Below are 19,239 nucleotides of genomic sequence, written 5' to 3'. Positions count from 1 at the left end.
GATGTGTTTTAGGACTATCAGTTTGGCAGTTATGGAGAGGTTCAGTTGGTAAGGGGACAGATTTGAGGCAGGGAGACAAATTAGGAGGCCATTGTAATAGTCCATCTAGTTAAGAGGTAATAAGGACCTGAACTAAAGGAAGTAAAGAAAAAGGGAACTGATGAGAGATGTCATTAAGTTAAAATTAATAAGATTTAGTAACTTTGAAAGTAAGTAGTGGAAAAAAGTAAGGATTTGTGGATTACTCCTTAAATTATAAATTTGGGTGACTAAAAAGTTGGTAGTGACCTTGACAGAAATAAGGAAGTTGGACTGAGGTATCTTTGTTGAAATTAAGGAACAGGAGGGGATGGAGATAATAGTGAGCTCTGTTTTGTGTAATGTTCTCTCTAAAATGTAATGTTCTCTGTTGAGGTTTTCTTGGGGTCTCTGGAGGCAGCCTTCATTTCAGTTCAGTAATCACCACACAAGTAGCCAGGGGTTAAAGTCCAAATCCTTTATTATCTCTTTCAAAGTCTTGTCTCCTTTCCTGGGGCCTGGTTAGCTTTCTTAAAGGCCTATCTCTTTCCTTGGTTCCTAGAGCTTAAGCTCCTTCTGCCAGTCCTTTGCCTTCCTGGCAAATCCTGCCTGAGGCTCCTAGTTTATATGCTCTACACTGAGTATACACCAATCATTATATCACTAGGAAACCATTATTTGTTGTAGGATTAAATCAATTCTAAACTAGATTTAACCATTGTTTCCTCAGTTCCACTTAGTACCCTGTTTCAAGTTCTGGCCCATAACAGTTTTGGACATGCATATTTAGTTTTAAGATGCCTATGGGACATTTAGTTTGAATTGCTTGGTATGTGATTGGTGATGAACTTAGGAGAGAGACAAAGGCAGATATACAAGTTTGAGAATCCTAAGTATAGATGAAAATAAATTTAAACCCCATGGGAGCTATTTAGGTCATTAAGATAGAATGTAAATTGGGAAGAGAGTACAAGATAGAACCTTGAGATATAGCCTTGTAGTGTCCAGATTAGCTTTCTGGAGAATCTCAGGATCAGCCTTAGTCTTAGTGGGATAGGCAGGAGAGCTACCAGGAGGATGGCCAAGGAAGGAGTCTCTCATTTCCAATTCTCTCAGGTCTTAAATATCTCAGTATGATTACATCATTATAGCACATTAAGTATGTGCCAACTAGAGTGATCACATCATTATAACACTCTTAAGTATGTATGAACTAGAGAACTATTATCTCATCAATCACACTGAGTAAAAGTGCTAACTACTGAGCACCCTACTGTAAGTATCCCTTCAAGTAGAACACAGGTGGTCACACCCTCCTTGATTTCTCAGGAAGGGAGGTAAGAACACCAAAGGGAAATGGGGAGCCAAACCAGACATTGTTAGCAGGTTTCCTGTGGGCTGAAGGGTCTTATGCCTTACCTACAGTTCCCCCACTATCTATGGCTCTCTACATAGCCTCATTTAGAAGTCTAGCAAAATAGGTTGAAACGTAGTTAGAAAGGCTGCGAGAGATCCAAAAAAGTAGTGTCACAAAAACTACAAAGAGCAAAAAGAATCCAAAAGGAGAGGATAACAATAGCATTACGATATTGCAAAGGACTGGAAAGATCAGGATTGAGAAAAGGCCACTGGATTTGTTAATGAAGAGATCAGATAATTTTGAAGAGGGCAATTTCAGTTGAATGAAATTCAGATGCTCTATAGATTCTAAAGGATTGAGAAATGAAAAGGAAATTGAGGCATTATGAGAGTAGATAGCTTTTGTCCATTAATGTTGACTGAATTGGGAGAGGCCCTGCCCTTCGCCTGAGGCCCACAGGGTTGTTGTCTCATCACCCTTCCTTGCCTGATGTCTCTCTCCTAGAGGAGATCAGCCTCACCCTTTTATCTTCACTTCAAGCTGTTCCATGACAACCTAAAGAGATGTTGACAGAAGGCTGTGCTGGGTTCCTCACTGGAAGTTAATTGGTCAGGAAGCATTTAAATAGGTGCTCACTTTGTCCCAAACACTGTGCTAGGTATTAACAATACCAAGAGGAAAATTAAACAACTTATATTCTCAAGGAGCTTACATCAGATTAATGAATGTTATATACAGACCTTTGTTCTGCTCTTGGTATTTCTTCTGGAGTTGTCAAGCGGCAAACACCATATCAACTGTTCCTTGGCCCTTTCTGAAGGCTCTTGAATAGGTGACCATCTTCCAGGTGAAGGATCAGCCTGAACTTTGGTGAGAATCTGACTAGCTATGATTAGGAGAGCTCTCTATAATTGTCATTTTCCTTTATAGAGATGGTCAGTAGAAGCATCTCTGAATTCCTGAACTCCTCTTGCCATAAATTACCTCTTGCCAGAAAATTTCAGTTTATTTTTATATGAACAGTGGAATCCCTGCTTTGTAAATCTTAGTTGGAATAGAATTGATATCAGGTGCTTTGCCACACCCAGAGGAGCCTAAAGGCATTCAAAACTTCTTCTTTTAGCTAAATTACCTTGTAATTCCATCAAGGTGATTTAGGAATTTCTTTATATCTCCTAAAAGAATGGCCACATGCTTCCTAAATACTAGCCAAAGTATAAAAGGAGTATACCTTTTACAAGGTAAAAATGGGACATCTCAAGATCTTAAAGGGATGATTCATTATATTTTATATATTTATCACTTGCCTCCTATAACCTGAATTTAATAAATGGATTGGTAAAGGGAAGAACTCAGTGAACAAGGTTTTCTAATCAATCTCCTTTTGTGTTCTATCCTATGCCACCTAGGGCTAAATATATAAAATATACTTTTTTATTTACTATACCCAGCAAATTTTGTTCCATTTGCCCATATTCACAATTTTGGATAACTCTGGTGATTTGGTAGAGGAGGGATTTAGAAGAGTAAATTTTTTTTTTTTTTAGCAGCTACTCAGAAATTTTGTTATTGTCTCATTTTAACTTTAATTGTCTTGGATTTTTTTTTATGATTTGTTCTTTGAAACATGATTTGTGATTGACTTTTCAGTCATGATTTAAGTACAAATCCTATGTTTACATTTCCTGTATTAATAAAAATTGTTGTCTTTAAAGAATGTGATATATTTTTTAATTAAAGTCACAGATAGTGGGGGAACTTTGGGTGAGGTTAAAAAAAAAAACCTTTCAGCCCAGCCAGGAAACCTGCTGATAGTATCTGGTTTGTCTCTCATCCCCTTTGGGGGCATCTCAGCCTTCCTGAGAAGTCAGGGGGCCTGACCACCTGTGTTCTACTTGAAGCAGAGATACTGACTAGCAAGGAGAATCTACATAAGAATATCAAGTTGCTTATGTAGCTCTCCATTCACAGTATCCTATAGTTGGCTAATACCTAGTATGCACATGCCCAGTGTGCTATACTGTATTAGTGATGCAAGTGTATTAGGATATTTAAAAGTGAAAGAACTTGTGAAAGAAATGTTTGACCATGTTTGGTCCATGTTTGACCATCCACGTGAGTCCCACCTCTTCACTCCTTTCCTAAGATCAAGGACTCAGGCTAGTACCAAGATCCTACATTTATATTACATTTTATTTTCAAAACATATGCATGGATAATTTTTCAACATTGACCTTTGCAAAATCTTGTGTTCCAATCCCTTCCTCCCACTCCCTTCCCTAGATGGCAAGTAATTCAATATATGTTAAACATGATAAAGATATATGTTAAATCCAATATATGCATGCATATTTATACAATTAATTAGCCACACAAGAAAAATTCTATCAAAAAGGAAAAAAATGAGAAAGAAAATGAAATGCAAGCAAATAATAGCAAAAAAGAATGAAAATACTATGTTGTAATCCACAGTTACCGCAGTCTTCTCTCTGGGTGTAAATGGCTCTCTTCATCACAAGATCATTGTAACTGGCCTGAATCATTTCATTATTTAAAAAGAGCCATCAGAATTGATCATCATATAATCTTGTTGCCCTGTACAATGATCTCCTGCTTCTGATCATTTCACTCAGCATCAGTTCATGTAAGTCTCTCCAGACCTTTCTGAAATCATCCTGCTGGTCATTTCTTGTAGAACAATAATATTCCATAATAATTCATATACCATAACTTATTCAACCATTCTCCAACTGATGGGTATCACTCAGTTTTTAGTTTCTTGCCACTACAAAGAGGGCTGCCACAAACATTTTTGCACATGTGGGTCCCTTTCCCTCCTTTAAAATCTCTTTGGGACATAAGCCCAATAGAAACACTGCTGGGTCAAAGGGTATCACATTTTGATAGCCCTCTGGACATAGATCCAAATTGTTCTCCAGAATGGTTGGATCAGGATGTGATATTTTAGGGGAGAGTTCATCCCATTCATATTCGCAGTTAAGATTACTAACTTTATTTCCCACCATCCTGTTTCCCCCCAATTTATACTTTTCTTTCTCCTTTTATCATTTCCCTCCTCATCAGTGTTTTGCTTCTGATTCTCACCTTCTTCAATCTGTTTTCCTCTTGATCAGCAAACCCCCCCTTTCTTATTATCCTTTTCCCCTCCCTTCTATTAGCTTCCCCCTTTCCCTTTCCCTCCTGTCTCCCTATAGGGTGAGACAAATTTCTATACCAAACTAAGTATATATATTATTGTTTCTTTGAATCAAATCTCTTGAGATTAAGGTTCAAACAAAACTCATCCTCCTCCCTTCTTTCCCTTTATTGTAATAGATCTTTTGTGCTTCTTCATGTGCTCCATTTTACCTCTCTTTTTTTTCTTCTCCCAGTACAGTTCTTGTTCTACCCCTTAATTTCTTTTTATATCATCACAATAAAGCCAACTTATACCTACAGCACTGTCTATCTATGTATACCTCTTCTAACTGCCTTGAGAAGGAAGATGCAGTTCTCAAAACTTACAAATATCATCATTTCATGTTGGGATGAAACATTTTAACCTTTAAAAAACATTTTTAAACTTTAAAATTTACCTTTTTATGCTTTTCTTGAGTTGTATATTTGAAGGTCATATTTCTTTTCAACTCCGGTTTTCTCATCAGAAATATTTCATTGAATTTCATTGAATGTCTGTCTTTTGTCCCTTAAAGATAATGTTCAATTTTGCTGGGAAGTTGTTTCTTGGTTGTAGTCCAAGATCTTTGTTTTGTTAAATGTCATATTTCAGGCCCTCTGATTCTTTAATGTGGAAAGTGTTAGGTCCTAAGTAATTCTGATTGTGGCTCCTTGATATTTAAATTGTTTTTTTTAATGGCTACTTGCAGTATTTTCTTCTTCATCTGAAAATTCTGGAATTTGGCTACAAAATTCCTTGGAGTTTTCATTTTGGGATCTCTTTCAGGAGTTGATTGATAGATTCATATAATGACAATATTATCTTCTGGTTCTAGGATATCGGGGGCAGTTTTTCTTGATGGTTTCTTGAAAGATGTTATCCAAGCTGTTTTTGTTTTTGTTTTTTTTTTAATAATGGTTTTCAGGTAGTCTAGTAATTCTTGGATTATCTCTCCTCGACCTATTTTTCCAGGTTGGTTGTTTTTTTCAGTGAGGTATTTTACATTTTCTTCTATTTTGCATTTTTTAAAAAATTTTCTTTGATTCTTGTTGTCACATTGAATCATTCACTTCCATTTGTTCAATTCTAATTTTTAGTGAATTATTTTCTTCAGTTAGCTTTTTTATTTCCTTTTGCCTTTGGTAAATTATTTTTCCATTTAGCCAATTCTGTTTTCTAAGAAATTATTTTCTTCACTTTGTTTTTCTACCTATCTTGCCAAATTTATTTTTTAAGTAGTTGTTTTCTCAAGTCAATTTCTGTGCTTCCTTTTCCAAGTTGTTGACTTTCTTCCCACAAACTTTTATAATTCTCTTGTATAGCTCTCATTTATTTTCCCCATTTTTCTTTTTGAGCTCTTCCAAGAGAACCTTTTGAGCTTGTGACCAGTTCATATCCCGCTTTGAGGTTTCACATGTAGGCATTTTGCCATTGCTGTCCTTTTCTGGGTTCATGTTCTGATCTTTCCTTTTGCCATAGTAGCTTTCTATGGTCAGGATTCTTTTTGTTTTTTTACTCATTTTAAAACTTGAGCTCTACTCCTGGGGCACAGGGGAGATTGTCCTAAGCTTCTTTTGCAGGAGGACAGAGACCTCTCACTGACTTTCTGTTGCTATGGGGATGCTGCAGGCTTTCCCACTGCACTGCTTTGGCCTGGCCAAATTCCACCTGTTATGTACAATTTTGGGGACTCACAATTTGTCTTCTGTGGTTGAGCTGAAGTCTTAGCTGGATCACCTGGTTCTGTGAACCAGGTCAGAGTAACCAATGCTGCTGTACCTTGGCTAAGAGTCCTCCTGCTAGACTCCTCTTTGCTGGGCCTTCCTACTTTGGTCTTTCCTATCCAATACCAACGCTGAGTTGCATTCTTTCCTGCCCAATTGAGACAGACTTCTCTTGTAGTTCTTCCAATATATCTTTAACCTGGAAAATTATTGCACTCTGACTGGTGGGTTCTGTCACTCCAAAATCTGTTCAGAGACTTGAATCTAGATGTCCTGGTTTCTCACTACCATTCTGGCTCCACCTCTTTAACATTCTTTTTTTTTTTTTTTTTTTATGAGTTTTATTGGGAAATAGTTGAACAAGTTATGGTATATGAATGTAATGGAATGTTATTGTTCTATAGAAATGATGAGCAGGCTGATTTCAGAGAGGCGTGGAGAAACTTGCATGAAGTGATGTGAAGTCAAGTGAATAGAATCAGGAGAACACTGCACACAGTAACAGCAAGATTATGTGATAATCAATTGTAAGGGGTTTGGCTCTTTTCAAGAAGAAGGTGATTCAGGCCAATTCCAATAGACTTGTAATGGAGAGAGCCATCTGCATCCGGACAAAGTACTGTAGGGACTGAATGTGGATCACAACATAGTATTTTCACTTTTATTGATGTTGCTTTTTGCTTGCTTGTTTTTTTCTTTCTCATTTTTTTCCTTTTTGATCTGATTTTTCTTATGCAGCATGACAAACGTGGAAATAAATTTAGAAGAATTGCACATGTTTAACCTACATTGGATTGCTTGCCATCTAGGGGAGAAGGGAAATGAAGAGGGAGAGAGAAAAAATATGAAACACAACATTTTTACTAGGGTGAATGTTTGCTTTGAAAAATTAAAAACTATTATTAAAAATAAATAAATAAATAATTGCCGTTTTAGCTCCTTTTCCTCCCCTGCACCCCCTTCACTCCTCATTAAAAAAGCAAACAATATCACATCCATTATACATGTATAGTTATGCTAAACATATTTCCATATTAGTCATGTTACAAAAAAAGAAAACAAAAAGGATTCTCTGTAATTTTTTTCTGACCAGTTGTCCAATCCCCTTACAATCTCTCTGTGGCAAGAGATCCCCAACTGCTGATTTTATTTTTGTTATCACCACCACCTCCAAGACCCACAGCTGCTGTTGTTATCATAGCTGCTGCTTTTGGCCAGGACCCACTTCACAAATATCTTCTTTCGACCTTTAAAGTTGTCTTAGACCAGCAGGATGATTTCAGAAAGGCCTGAAGAGACTTATACGAACTGATGCTGAGTGAAATGAGCAGGACCAGGAGATCATTATTCAACAACAATATTCAATAACAACAGTCCAATTCTGATGGACGTGGCCATCTCCAGTAATGAACCAAATCAGTTCCAATAGAGCAGTAATGAATTGAACCAGCTACACCCAGCGAAAGAACTCTGGGAGATGACTATGAACCATTACATAGAATTCCCAATCCCTCTATTTTTGTCCACTTGCATTGTTGATCTCCTTCACAGGCTAATAGTACACTATTTCAAAATCTGATTCTTTTTGTACAGTAAAATAACTAGGACATGTATACTTATATTGTATTTAATTTATACTTTAACATATTTAATATGTATTGGTCAACCTGCCATCGGGGAGAGAGGATGAGGGGAAGGAAGGGAAAAATTGGAACAAAAGGTTTGGCAATTGTCAATGCTGTAAAATTACCCATGCATATAACTTGTAAATAAAAAATAATAATAAATAAATAAAGTTGTCTTAGAATGTAAAAATGTCTCATCCCAACATTTTGTTAGCTATGCTGCTCTAAAATTTGATTTGATGGGTTATTTTAAATTTTTGGAGAGGAATGTTGGTAAAGTTCTGCTTGAGTACTCCTTCTATTCTGCCATCTTTGCTCTTCTCTTTGTTTTTGTGTGTGTTTAAGCAACAAATTGTAGGGGTCTGTTATCTCATATAATTTGTCACTTTTTTCATTTTATTGTTTTGTTTGGTTCATTCACATTTAATGTTATGAGAGTTAGGTTTATGTTTTTCTTCATTTCTCTCCAATATGGATTTTTTTTCAAGTTATGATTTTCCTCCTCTTGTATTATAAACACAGAGTGTTTTTTCAGTTACTTTACCATAATTTTTTTTAGCTGAGGCAATTGGGGTTAAGTGACTTGCCCAGGATCACACAGCTAGGAAGTGTTAAGTATCTGAGACCAGATTTGAACTCAGGTCCTCCTGACTTCAGGGCTGATGCTCTATCCCCTACATCAACTAGCTGCCCCTACCATAATCTTTTTAAAGTTGATCCTATTTTATGATCACCTTCTCTCATTTGTTATCTCTTTCCTTTTAGAGATTTACTTATTACTTCCATTTTCTGTCTTGATTTTATCTCCTTATCTAATTTTCACCTTCTGTGGTTTTTATTTTTCTATTGGTCAAATAGATTTCTTCTTCTACCCTTTAACTAGTTCTATTTGCTAGTTTTCAAAATTTCATTTTTTGTGCTTCTTTCTAAAAGAATTTTTCTCATTCTCTTTATTATCCATCTTCTCTTTTTATTTGCTTTATACCCTCATTTTCTGATTTCTGACCTCTAAAATTATCTAGAATTTTTCTATTCTTTTTATTCCTCATGTAATAAATTTTCATAGTCATCCTAGATAATTTCTCTCACTTTCTTGTAGAGCTTTCCTGATCTCTCCTTGTTCCCCTCCCCCAGAATGTTGCCAATTCTTGCAGGTGTCAGAGAGGACGTTGCTTTATCATAGAGCATATCCCCATCTCCACCCCACTCATATACATCCCTGTTTATACAGCCCACCACTGATCTCTATTCTCCCCAGTTTCATTTCTTTCCTCAGTTACTTCAAAATCTCCAATTCCACCAAATGCCAAATGTCCCAAGAAGTTCTACCTCTCCCTAATAAATGTAGGCCAGGTGTATTTTCGATGTACCAAGACTTCCAGACTATATCTAGGACAAATTTTCAGTTTCCCTGTACAGAATATCTCTTTTCACCTGTAAGAACATTTATCAATGGAACCCCTTCCTATCACCAAAGCAAGGTCTCTTATGTTTCTTTCTCTTTTTTAAAATTCTTAATTGCTCTTCCTTACCCACTCCCCCAAGTCTGTTTTCTTACTGGGACTACAGGAGTTACTTTCTTTTCATCACTAACCTTCATTTTGACCTGGGCACATGATCCAATCCTCTCAGTTCCTCTCCTTCCTGTCTCTTCTTTCATGTACTTTTTTATATTGTTTCTTTGTTATTTAAGGTTGATCTTTTTTCTTTCTTCTTTTAAAATTATTTTATTATTTTCTTTTTAAAAATTAACTTTTAAAATAGACATTTCTTTATGAATCATATTGGGAGAGAAAAACCAAAACAAAAGGAAGAACTCATGAGAGGAAAAAAAAAAAAACAAAAAAAAACGAAAATAGGATGTGCCGATTTACATTGAATCTCCACAGTTCTCTTTCTGGATGCAGATGGTGTTTTCCATCTAAAGTTTATTGATATTGCCTTGGATCACTTTGCTGCTGAAAAGAAGTCTTTCTTAGTTGATCATAGTACATTCTTGCTGTTACTGTGTACAATGTATTTCTGGTTTTGCTTGTTTCAGCATCAGTTCATGTAAATCTTTCCAGGGTTTTATAAAATCAGCTTGTTCAATTTTTATAGAATAATAATATTCTATTCCTTTCTTGTACCATAATTTATTCAGCCATTCCCCAATTGATGGACATCTATCTACTTATTTTCCAGTTCTTTGCCAGCACAAAATAAGGGCTACTTCAAGCGTTTTTGCATATTTGGGTCCTTTTCCCTCCTTTATGATTTTCTTGGCATACAGATCCAGGAGTGGCACAGTTGATTCAAAGGGCGCACAGTTTGATAGTCCTTTCAGCATAGTTTGAAATTGCTCTCCAGAATGGTTGAATCATTACCAGTTCCGCCAACAATACATTAGTGTCTCAGTTTTCCTACATTCCCTACAACGTTTATCATTATCTTTTCCTATCATCTTAGCCAATCTGAGAGGTGGTACCTCAGAGTTGTTTTCTCTAATCAATAGTGAGTTAGAGCATTTTTCATATGATTGTAGATGGCTTTAATTTAATCATCTCAAAATTGTCCATATCCTTTTGACCATTTATCAATTGGGGAATGATTTGTATTCTTACAAATTTGACATATTTCTTTATATATTTAAAAATGAGGCCCTTATCCAAAACCGTGGCTATAAAATTTTTTTCCCCAGCTTTGTACTTCCCTTTTAATCTTGTTTGTGTTGGTTTTACTTGTGCAAAATCTTTTCAGTTTATTTTGCATTTTATAATGTTCTCTAGTTCTTTGGTCATAAATTCCTCCCTTTCCCAAAGATCTGGTAGGTAAACTATCCTTTGCTCTCCTAATTTGCTTATGGTATCACTTTTTATACCCAAATCATGCATCCATTTTGACTTTGTTTTTTTATGGGGTGTGACATGTAGGTCTATGTCAAGTTTCTAACACATTATTTTCTAGTTTTCCCAGAAATTTTTGTGAAATAGTGAGTTCTTATCCCACAAGCTGGAGTGTGGGGCATTATCAAATACTAGATTAATATAGTCACTGACTTGTATCATATGTATCTAGCCTATTCCACTGATCCACCACTCTATTTCTTAACTAGTAACAAATGGTTTTGATGACTGCTGCTTTATAATTTTAGAATTCTAGATCTAATACCACTAGTCCACCATTCTTTGTATTTTTTTTTCATTACTTCTCTTGTTTTTCTTGACCTTTTTTTTTCCCAGGTGAACTTTTTTAAAATTATTTTTTCTAGTTGCAAAAAATTATTCTTTGGTAATTTGATTCATGGGGCACTGAACAAGTAGACAAATTTAGGTAGAATTGTCCTTATTGAGTTCCTTGTAATTAGTCTTTGTTGTGACTAGTTTACCTTATATTTCTCTTGGATTTTGTAATTCAATTTTACTGTAAGGTTCAGGTCTTTTTGCAACAAAATTCTAAAAGTCTGGCAATTTATTAAATATTCATTTTTTTTCCATTTCAGCATTGTGCTTAACTTTGATGAATATAAAATTTTCAGGTACAAACCTAGTTCTTTTGCTCTTTCATATATAGTGTTATGACATGATTTCTTTGTGTGGCACTAGATTTCTAGTGACTCTAGTTGTGATTCGAAGTTTCAGTGTATTAGATGGATGGGTCACAGGTATCCCTAGGAGAAAGGCAAGAAGGAATTCAGTAGAGTTGGTTTTAATAGAGCAAAAAAAAAAAAAGCCAGATTTCTTAGGACATTCTCTCACCTCATTTTGGAGTACTAATAATATATATTTGCAAAAAGACTATCATAAAAAATGACTTCTTATATATCAGTATCAGTTGCTGAGGATCAACAAATACCTTTATATTTCCAATTAAATCAGCATATGCTCTGTAACTCACTTTCTTGATTAAAAATAGGGAGGAGGGGGGGAAATGAGATCTTAACATTCTCATGAATGAGAAAAAACATATAAGAGTAGCCATAAACTTGTAAACTTCTCAGATGCATCACATCATGAGCACTCTGTTTCAGAAAAGTAGTTGTAGGCATTAGACCACTAAGTAATAATAAAAATATAGAAGATTACATTTTGACAAGAGAAAAAACATTGATTTGAGAGATATTCATCAATGATCTGTATATATGTAGTGAGACTACCAACTTTTATCTAAAAATATCTCTCAAATCTAAAAAGATTTGTTTAAATAAATAATTTGCAAGGAAAATGGGAAATCATCAACAGATATGGTGACACCTATTATAAAAGTTATTATAAAACTTGACCACCATAAATTTATTTCTATAACAAGAAGACAAAAAACTTAAAAAGTGACTTATTCTGCAACCATTTGATTTACTTGTCAGAGAGAGTGGTCAAAAACATAAATGTATAATTTTGAATTTGTATCAAAATCTTACAAAAGATTGTAGAAGATTCTGAGTAGTATCATCTCATAAAAGCAGAAAGAAACAGTAGAGGGTAAAACTAGTTTAATAAATCTTGGCAAGAGATTAGCTTCAGGTCAGTCAACTCAAAGACACTAAGGGATGAATACAGAACAATGAATAGAAAAAAATGAAAAATATCTTTGATTACAATAATAAACAATTTTCAACATCAAGGACAATAGAACCTTACCATACTTGGACCCTGGGATCACTTTCCCGGTGTATCTAGGACCCTGGGATCACTTTCCCAGTGTATCTATAGGAAAAATGGGAAAAGCTGTCAGAATAGAGCAAGTTCACATTGAAGAGATTCATGATAGAAGAAATATAATTTTGAGAGTGCTGAGAAGTCAGTATGTGAAATATCTAAAGAAAGGGACAATATCAACGACGTAGGGGGGGAAATCTTATACTTCTTTAATACCAAAAAATGGTTACCAATAATTACCAATGACTGTCAACCCATATGCCTCTTTCTTCTGCATAAATCTTTATATGAGTCATCTATATGCACAAATCAAGGTACCCTCTGTGAGCTTATAATTAGGGGACAAACATGCTTTTCACAAGTGATATTTAAATGATTGGTCATATCTTTACTATTTCATAGCTGGGATAAACAGTATTTCATTGTGGTTTGCCACCATCAGATATTACAAATAATAAGGATCATAGGAATGAGTGTGGATGAGTAGAGGCACTACGTGAATATTTTTTTAGGTATTATTACATGACGTGCTAACATGAGATTATTTTACAGTGAATATACTAAAGGATGTTTTGCAGAACATGATATTAAATCCTGATTTATTTTAGATGATATCAGTTTGTATATATATTCTTCAATTAATTTAAGGATGATGTTTAGTTAGTCATGTCTGACTCTTCATGACCCTATGGCATCAAATTGTCCATGGGTTTTCTTAGCAGATACTACAGGGGTTTTCCATTTCCTTCTTCAGTCCTTTTTTATAGATAAGGAAACTGGGGCAAACAGGGATAAATGACTTGTTCAGGGTTACAGCTGGTAAGCATCTGAGAACAGATGTGAATACAGAAGATGAGTTTTTCTGATGCCAGGTCTGGTGCTCTATCCACTGTATCACATAGCTGCTCTATATTAAGCTGGAACAAACAGCAGGTAAAAGACTTGGCAGAGTTTGTTTTACTCAGTATTCAAAGGGAACTTAGAAACATCTCATAGCATAGTGTAGACATCTCATATTTCAATGTTCATGAAAAGAATCATAATATATGCACCAACATATATTATAGAGGATAAGAAGAGAACAATTCTATGAAGAACTGGTATAAATTCAATATGATCATAGTGAAAATTTTTATGAACATTCTGTAACAGTGTTTTTGTCAGAAGTACCTATGTAGAATGATGAAGTAAGTGCCTTAACAGTTCCCAGGCCCAGTCTCTAGAGGTTTGATTTATAGGATTAAGCTACAAGATGAAAAAAAAAATTCCCAGCATTGGTATACTCTTAAGAAGTACCAAGCTCAGTCATTTAGCTCCTCCCAGGCAGGATCTTGGAAGAAGCAATATCATTAAAAGAGTTTTCTCTTTCTCAATTATTGAGAATAATTTATGTAGTATGAGTATTGTTCTCAAAAATTTGGTAGAATTCACCTGTAAATCCCATCAGGATCAGGATTTTTTTTTTGCTTGTTTTTTTTTTTTTTTTTCCCTTTTTAGTTTCTTTATAACAGGTTCAGTTTATTAGCCTGAAATTGGATTTATGATCCTTTTTACTATTATATAATTATGGATAGTAATTTCTGATAATTCTCTAACTTTTTTCATTTTTTATTTTAATTATTTGAGTTTCTTTGGGTTTATCTTTTCAGTGATCCTGTTTTTAGTTTGTTTAATAATCTATAGTCATTTTTGTTTCCAATTTATATATTTCTTTTTAAATATTCAAAATTTCTTATTTTGTAATTATTTTGGATGTTTATTTTTTGTTTTCTAACTTTTATAATTGTACATTAAGTTAATTAGTTCTCTCTTTTCCCATTTTGTACATGTTTATTTTCACAGTTATAAATTTTCCTTTGAGAACTGCAAAATTGGACCCAGTTACTACAGTTATTGGAATGAGGCCTCCTTGAATTCAAAGAGTTTTAAAATGAAACTTTTTTCCAAACACTTCAGTTATTTCATTTTGTGGCAAATATCTCTCCAAGTGAGTGATAATTCACATATACACACTAGAGAAGGAAAAGGATACCTATTCAGAAAACTTTCATGTCCTGAAGAGATTTGTTAAAGGACATTCTTTATAGCTGACTGGAAATAGTGATGAGATACTACTGGCTTCCAAATCTGTATCACTATTGTAGCAGTAAAAAGATCATTCCTCAGATTGTGGTGGTGGTAGGAAGTTCTAAAGGTAACTTTACACCTTTTCTTCTTTGTACAGAAAAAGTACTACCTCAACATGTACAATATATGCTTTCTACTATTTTGTTGTTGTTATTGCCTTTTGGGAGGAAAGAATTTCAAGTTGGTAATTGATGGGAACAAATAATTATCTGCTGTCTTTGCTGGGCAAGTCACTTAAACCTCTTTTTGTACATTAGGCAGTGAGGATAGAGCACTGGCCCTGGAGTCAGGAAGACCTGAATTTAAATGTGGCCTCAGATACTTACTAGCTATGTGACCCTGGACAAATCATTTAACCTTATTGTTTTAGTTCCTCACCTCTAAATGAGCTAGAGACAGAAATGGCAAACCATTCCATTACCTTTGCCAAGGAAACCCCACAGGTGGTCATGGAGAGTCAGACATAACTAAAACATAATATATACCAGGTTCTGGGAGGTTTACTAGACCCAGAAAGATACTTTATTTTTGGTATTGCTATTGGGAAAAGAGGGGAAATTTTCTTGTGTAGTTATAAGAATGAAAGCAAGAAAGAGTCAATTAACACTTACAAAATACATGCCAATTTCTTGCCAAGTGCCCAGAGAATGGCCTTGAATTATTTTATGAAGCCAATCTGGGATTCTACTTATAAAATGTTTTCACAGGTTTCAAAAAGGCATAAATTTCCCATACACAATCTTTTAAGAAAGACATAAAGGCTCTATTTTTTAATTTAGTGACTTATGTGTGTACATATATTTTCAATAGCAAACAAGAGTAATTCATTTTCTTTTCTCAAAATGATAAATTATAGCACTTACAGATATGAAAATGTAAGATGCAAAACCATATCTTTATACACATAGTAAAGAGGGGCAAAAAAGCAGAGAAAAGGTAGATGATAAGCATTTCACAAGTCAAGTTTTGTGGGCCTTCCTCAGTTGCTTTTAGTTATGTTTCAGGAGCTATGACATATACTCTCATCATTGTCATTTTTTCCACAGGGTTTGTGCAGTTCCTTTAATTATGATATTACAGTAAACATCTATTTGACAAGTTACTAGGCTAAGCATTATGCTAAGCACTGGGGATACAAATAAAAATAAGCTCCATGCTTTTAAAGAGTACAATCTAAAGGAGTGAGGGGTAGACTATACAAAAGGAAACTGAAAAGAGGAGGGAAGAGTGCCAGAGGATATCTGATATCAAGACATTATGAAGAGATGATGGAAATTAAACTAAGCAAAGCAGCAATTGACAAATGAAGAGATGTCTGGGATTTTGAACCCTCTATGTGAAGAGTATTTTTGCTCCACCCTCTAGTCCTTCAGTCATAGAGACAGAAGCTACCAAAGGAACTGGGGAGGTAGTAAAACTGAATCAATATGCATAATGATACATTTCCTGATGATGAAATCATGATGGAGTTGTAAGCAAAAATGTTTGTAGCAGCTGTTTTTATATTGGCAAGGAATTGGAAATTGAGTGGTTGCTCATCAGATAGAGAATGAGTGAATAAATTATTGTATATGAATGTAATGGAATATTATTGTCCTATGAGAAATGATGAGTTGGTCGATTTTAGAAAAGCCTAGAAAGACTTAAGTGAACTGATGCTGAGTGAAATAAACAGAACCAGGAAAGCATTGTACATAGTAACATGAAGATCACGAGATGATCAAGTATAATAGACTTAGCTTTACTCAGCAATGTAGTGATCCAAGAAAATTCTAATAGACTTGGGATATTAAATATCAGTTGGGGAGGAAGGGGGGGGGGAACTGAATGTGTATCAAAGCATATATACTATTTTTACTTTTTTTTTTTTTTTTTGGCTTTTTCCCCTCCTCTTTTTTTTTCCTTTTTGTTCTGACTGTTCTTTCCTAACATGACAAATATGGAAATACTTTTAGAATGATTGTGTATACATAGATCAGATTGTTTGCTCTCTTGGAGATGGAGAAGGTCAGAGAGGAAGAGAGAAAAAATTTGAAACTCAAAATCTTACAAAAATGAATATTGAAAATTATCTTTGCATGTAATGTAATACTATTGAGGGAAAAAAAGAAAATAATAATGGAGTTGAAACCAAGGAAAGGGACTGATAGCAAATTACACCATTTTTCTTTGAAAGTAAGACTTGCTTTTTTAGTACCCTATTTCTCAGGTAATATTGTCTGATGATGAATTATAAGAATTTTTGTTTTCCAAAGATTGAAAATTGAACACTACCCAAGAGAAAATGGAGTAGCATGAGCAGGATTGCAAACAACAACTTCCTCGGATGTTGTATAAGATATTTCCATCAATGAAATATATAATTGAAAGAAGACAGTAGGGTAGTAATGTGGTGAAAATGAAGAATAATTGGCAGACCAGTTGGTATTACAGCATGCTTCATTGTTAAAATTTTGATATTTAGAGAGCATGAACAAAGCTTCAAGTAGGTTGGATAGATATCCTGTGGAGAAATTGTGGATGCGAAGCTCATAGAATGGTCAGATATGAACAACCTGTAATCCTCTGATTGGAGGGAATCCTCACATCAGTGCTATTTTAGAACTATTTGGATTTTGAGAGTTCTTATCACTCAAGTTTTTTTGAAGAGTAAAAGTAATGTGCATAAAGCTCCATTTAAGCCTTAAAGGGATTTATAAATGTTACTGATTTTATGTTGTTGTTTTGGGCTGAAATATAACATTAAAGATTATTTTAGAGCAGAGATTCTTAACCTGGAAGCTGTGAACTTGTATTTTAAATATTTTGATAATCATATTCTACATAATTAGTTTCCTTTGTAACCCTCTCTATTTTGTGACTTTAAAAATTTATTCTGAAAAAGATTCTGTAAGCTTCACCAGACTGTCAAAGGGATCCATGACATAAAAGTTAAGAACTGTTGTGTACTCATCTTTTTTTTAAACATTAAATACTAAAAATTTTTTCAAAGTAAGATTTAAAAACTAATATTAGAAGTTGGGAAACCAAAAATTTGATCTTTCCTCCAGTCAGGAATAAGAATTCAAATTATATGAAAAGTTATGACTGAAAGTGATTATCCTAAGCAATGTGGGATAAACCTATTATCTTACAATGGCCTTCTTTGGAAATGGCTAGGAAGAACCAAAGCATGTGGAAGCTTAGGAAGTATTTCCTACCCCATGATTCTCTGAGCTTTGTTATGATCAAAATCATACCAAAATTATGTAAATTCTGCTGTATTCCCAATAAATGCAAATAGCTAATACAATGCTGCTAACCAGTGACTTTTGTAAAATAAGTTAGCTTAATCTTTTTTGTAAGTAGAAATCTCTTTTCTATGTATCTCTTAATCAACAGATACAATGAAAATAAAATTGGCTTTGGAGCCAGATCTGGTTTTAGGTCGCAAGTATCTTATACAAATTACTTAATCTCTTTTGACCTCATCTTCCTCATCTATAAAATTAACAAGGATTGGGGTGGGAGAAGGAGAGTTGGCTGAGCAGATCTCTATATCCTCTTCCAGATTCAAGTCTTATAATTCTGGCAAAAGTCTGAGAATTAATTTCTACCTTGGTCTGTTCAACATTGAATAAACCATTAAGATTTTTGCTCCTCTTTTCAGCCTGTCTCAGTTTCAAAACCATTTTGTCGGAAAAGTTTATATTTAACAAGTTGATGAGCATGGCTCATAATTTGAAGTAGCATGATTATGTTAAGATTCTTCAATAATAATTGGATAAAGTCTTTCTAAATTTTCCTACTATCATTTTTATAACTTAATTTTTCATACCTTGTTTTTATTAACTTTGCATTTTACGTAACGTTGGATTTTTTTGTTTTGATTCACAATATAAAACTATTTATTTTAGTCTTAACTATGAAGATGAATTTTAGAAAGAAATAGCTGGAGTAAACAGTTCCAATTTTGATATTATTACTGACTTATATGTATGACTTGGTTTTCAAGTCCTTCATTTGTAAAATAAGAATAATTATATTGTTCCCTTATACATTCACTGTACTATTAAAGTAAATAAAATATATGTAGAACTTTGAAATAATGATACTTCATAAACCCTAGGCATTATTGTTATTTCCAGGTCTACTTCTGACTTATTATATGACCCTGATTAAGTAATTCCACTTTTTTAAATAGGAAAAAGATATTTCGTTAAAATTATTTGTAAATTAGTTGGTTTGTAAATTACTTTAAAATGTTCAGGCAAAGAATTTTCAATTTAAAATAGGAGTCATGATTGTCATAAATAGTGACTTATAGTTTTAAATAGGTTCTCTAAAAGTGTTTATCAAATTTTATAATAGAAGGTGTTTTGAAGGTCTTAGTGCAGTTTTAAGCTTTACGAATAGCTATTATTATTGTTGTTATAATGTATTTGATTATAATAGTCACTGTTTAAGCTATTAAAGCTTAAAACTGCATTAAGAGTTTGTGGATGTTCTATATTACATGTAATAAAAATATATGTACTTTAAAATACCATTTTGGGTCATTAGTTTAATTTGCTTTTGAAAATCTGGATTTCAA

General features: G+C 34.0%; 1 protein-coding gene across 3 annotated transcripts in view; it reads left to right on the top strand.

The window, feature by feature from the left end:
* KIZ (kizuna centrosomal protein) overlaps window positions 1–19,239 on the top strand; it is a 219,064-nt gene that overhangs the window by 60,250 nt on the left and 139,575 nt on the right. The gene's annotated exons all lie outside the window — the stretch shown is intronic.

The sequence above is a fragment of the Sarcophilus harrisii genome, chromosome 2, assembly GCF_902635505.1.
Source record: "Sarcophilus harrisii chromosome 2, mSarHar1.11, whole genome shotgun sequence".
In the NCBI taxonomy this organism is placed as follows: domain Eukaryota; kingdom Metazoa; phylum Chordata; class Mammalia; order Dasyuromorphia; family Dasyuridae; genus Sarcophilus; species Sarcophilus harrisii.
Note: the sequence above shows the minus strand (reverse complement) of the source record. Positions and strands in the feature narration are given on the sequence as shown.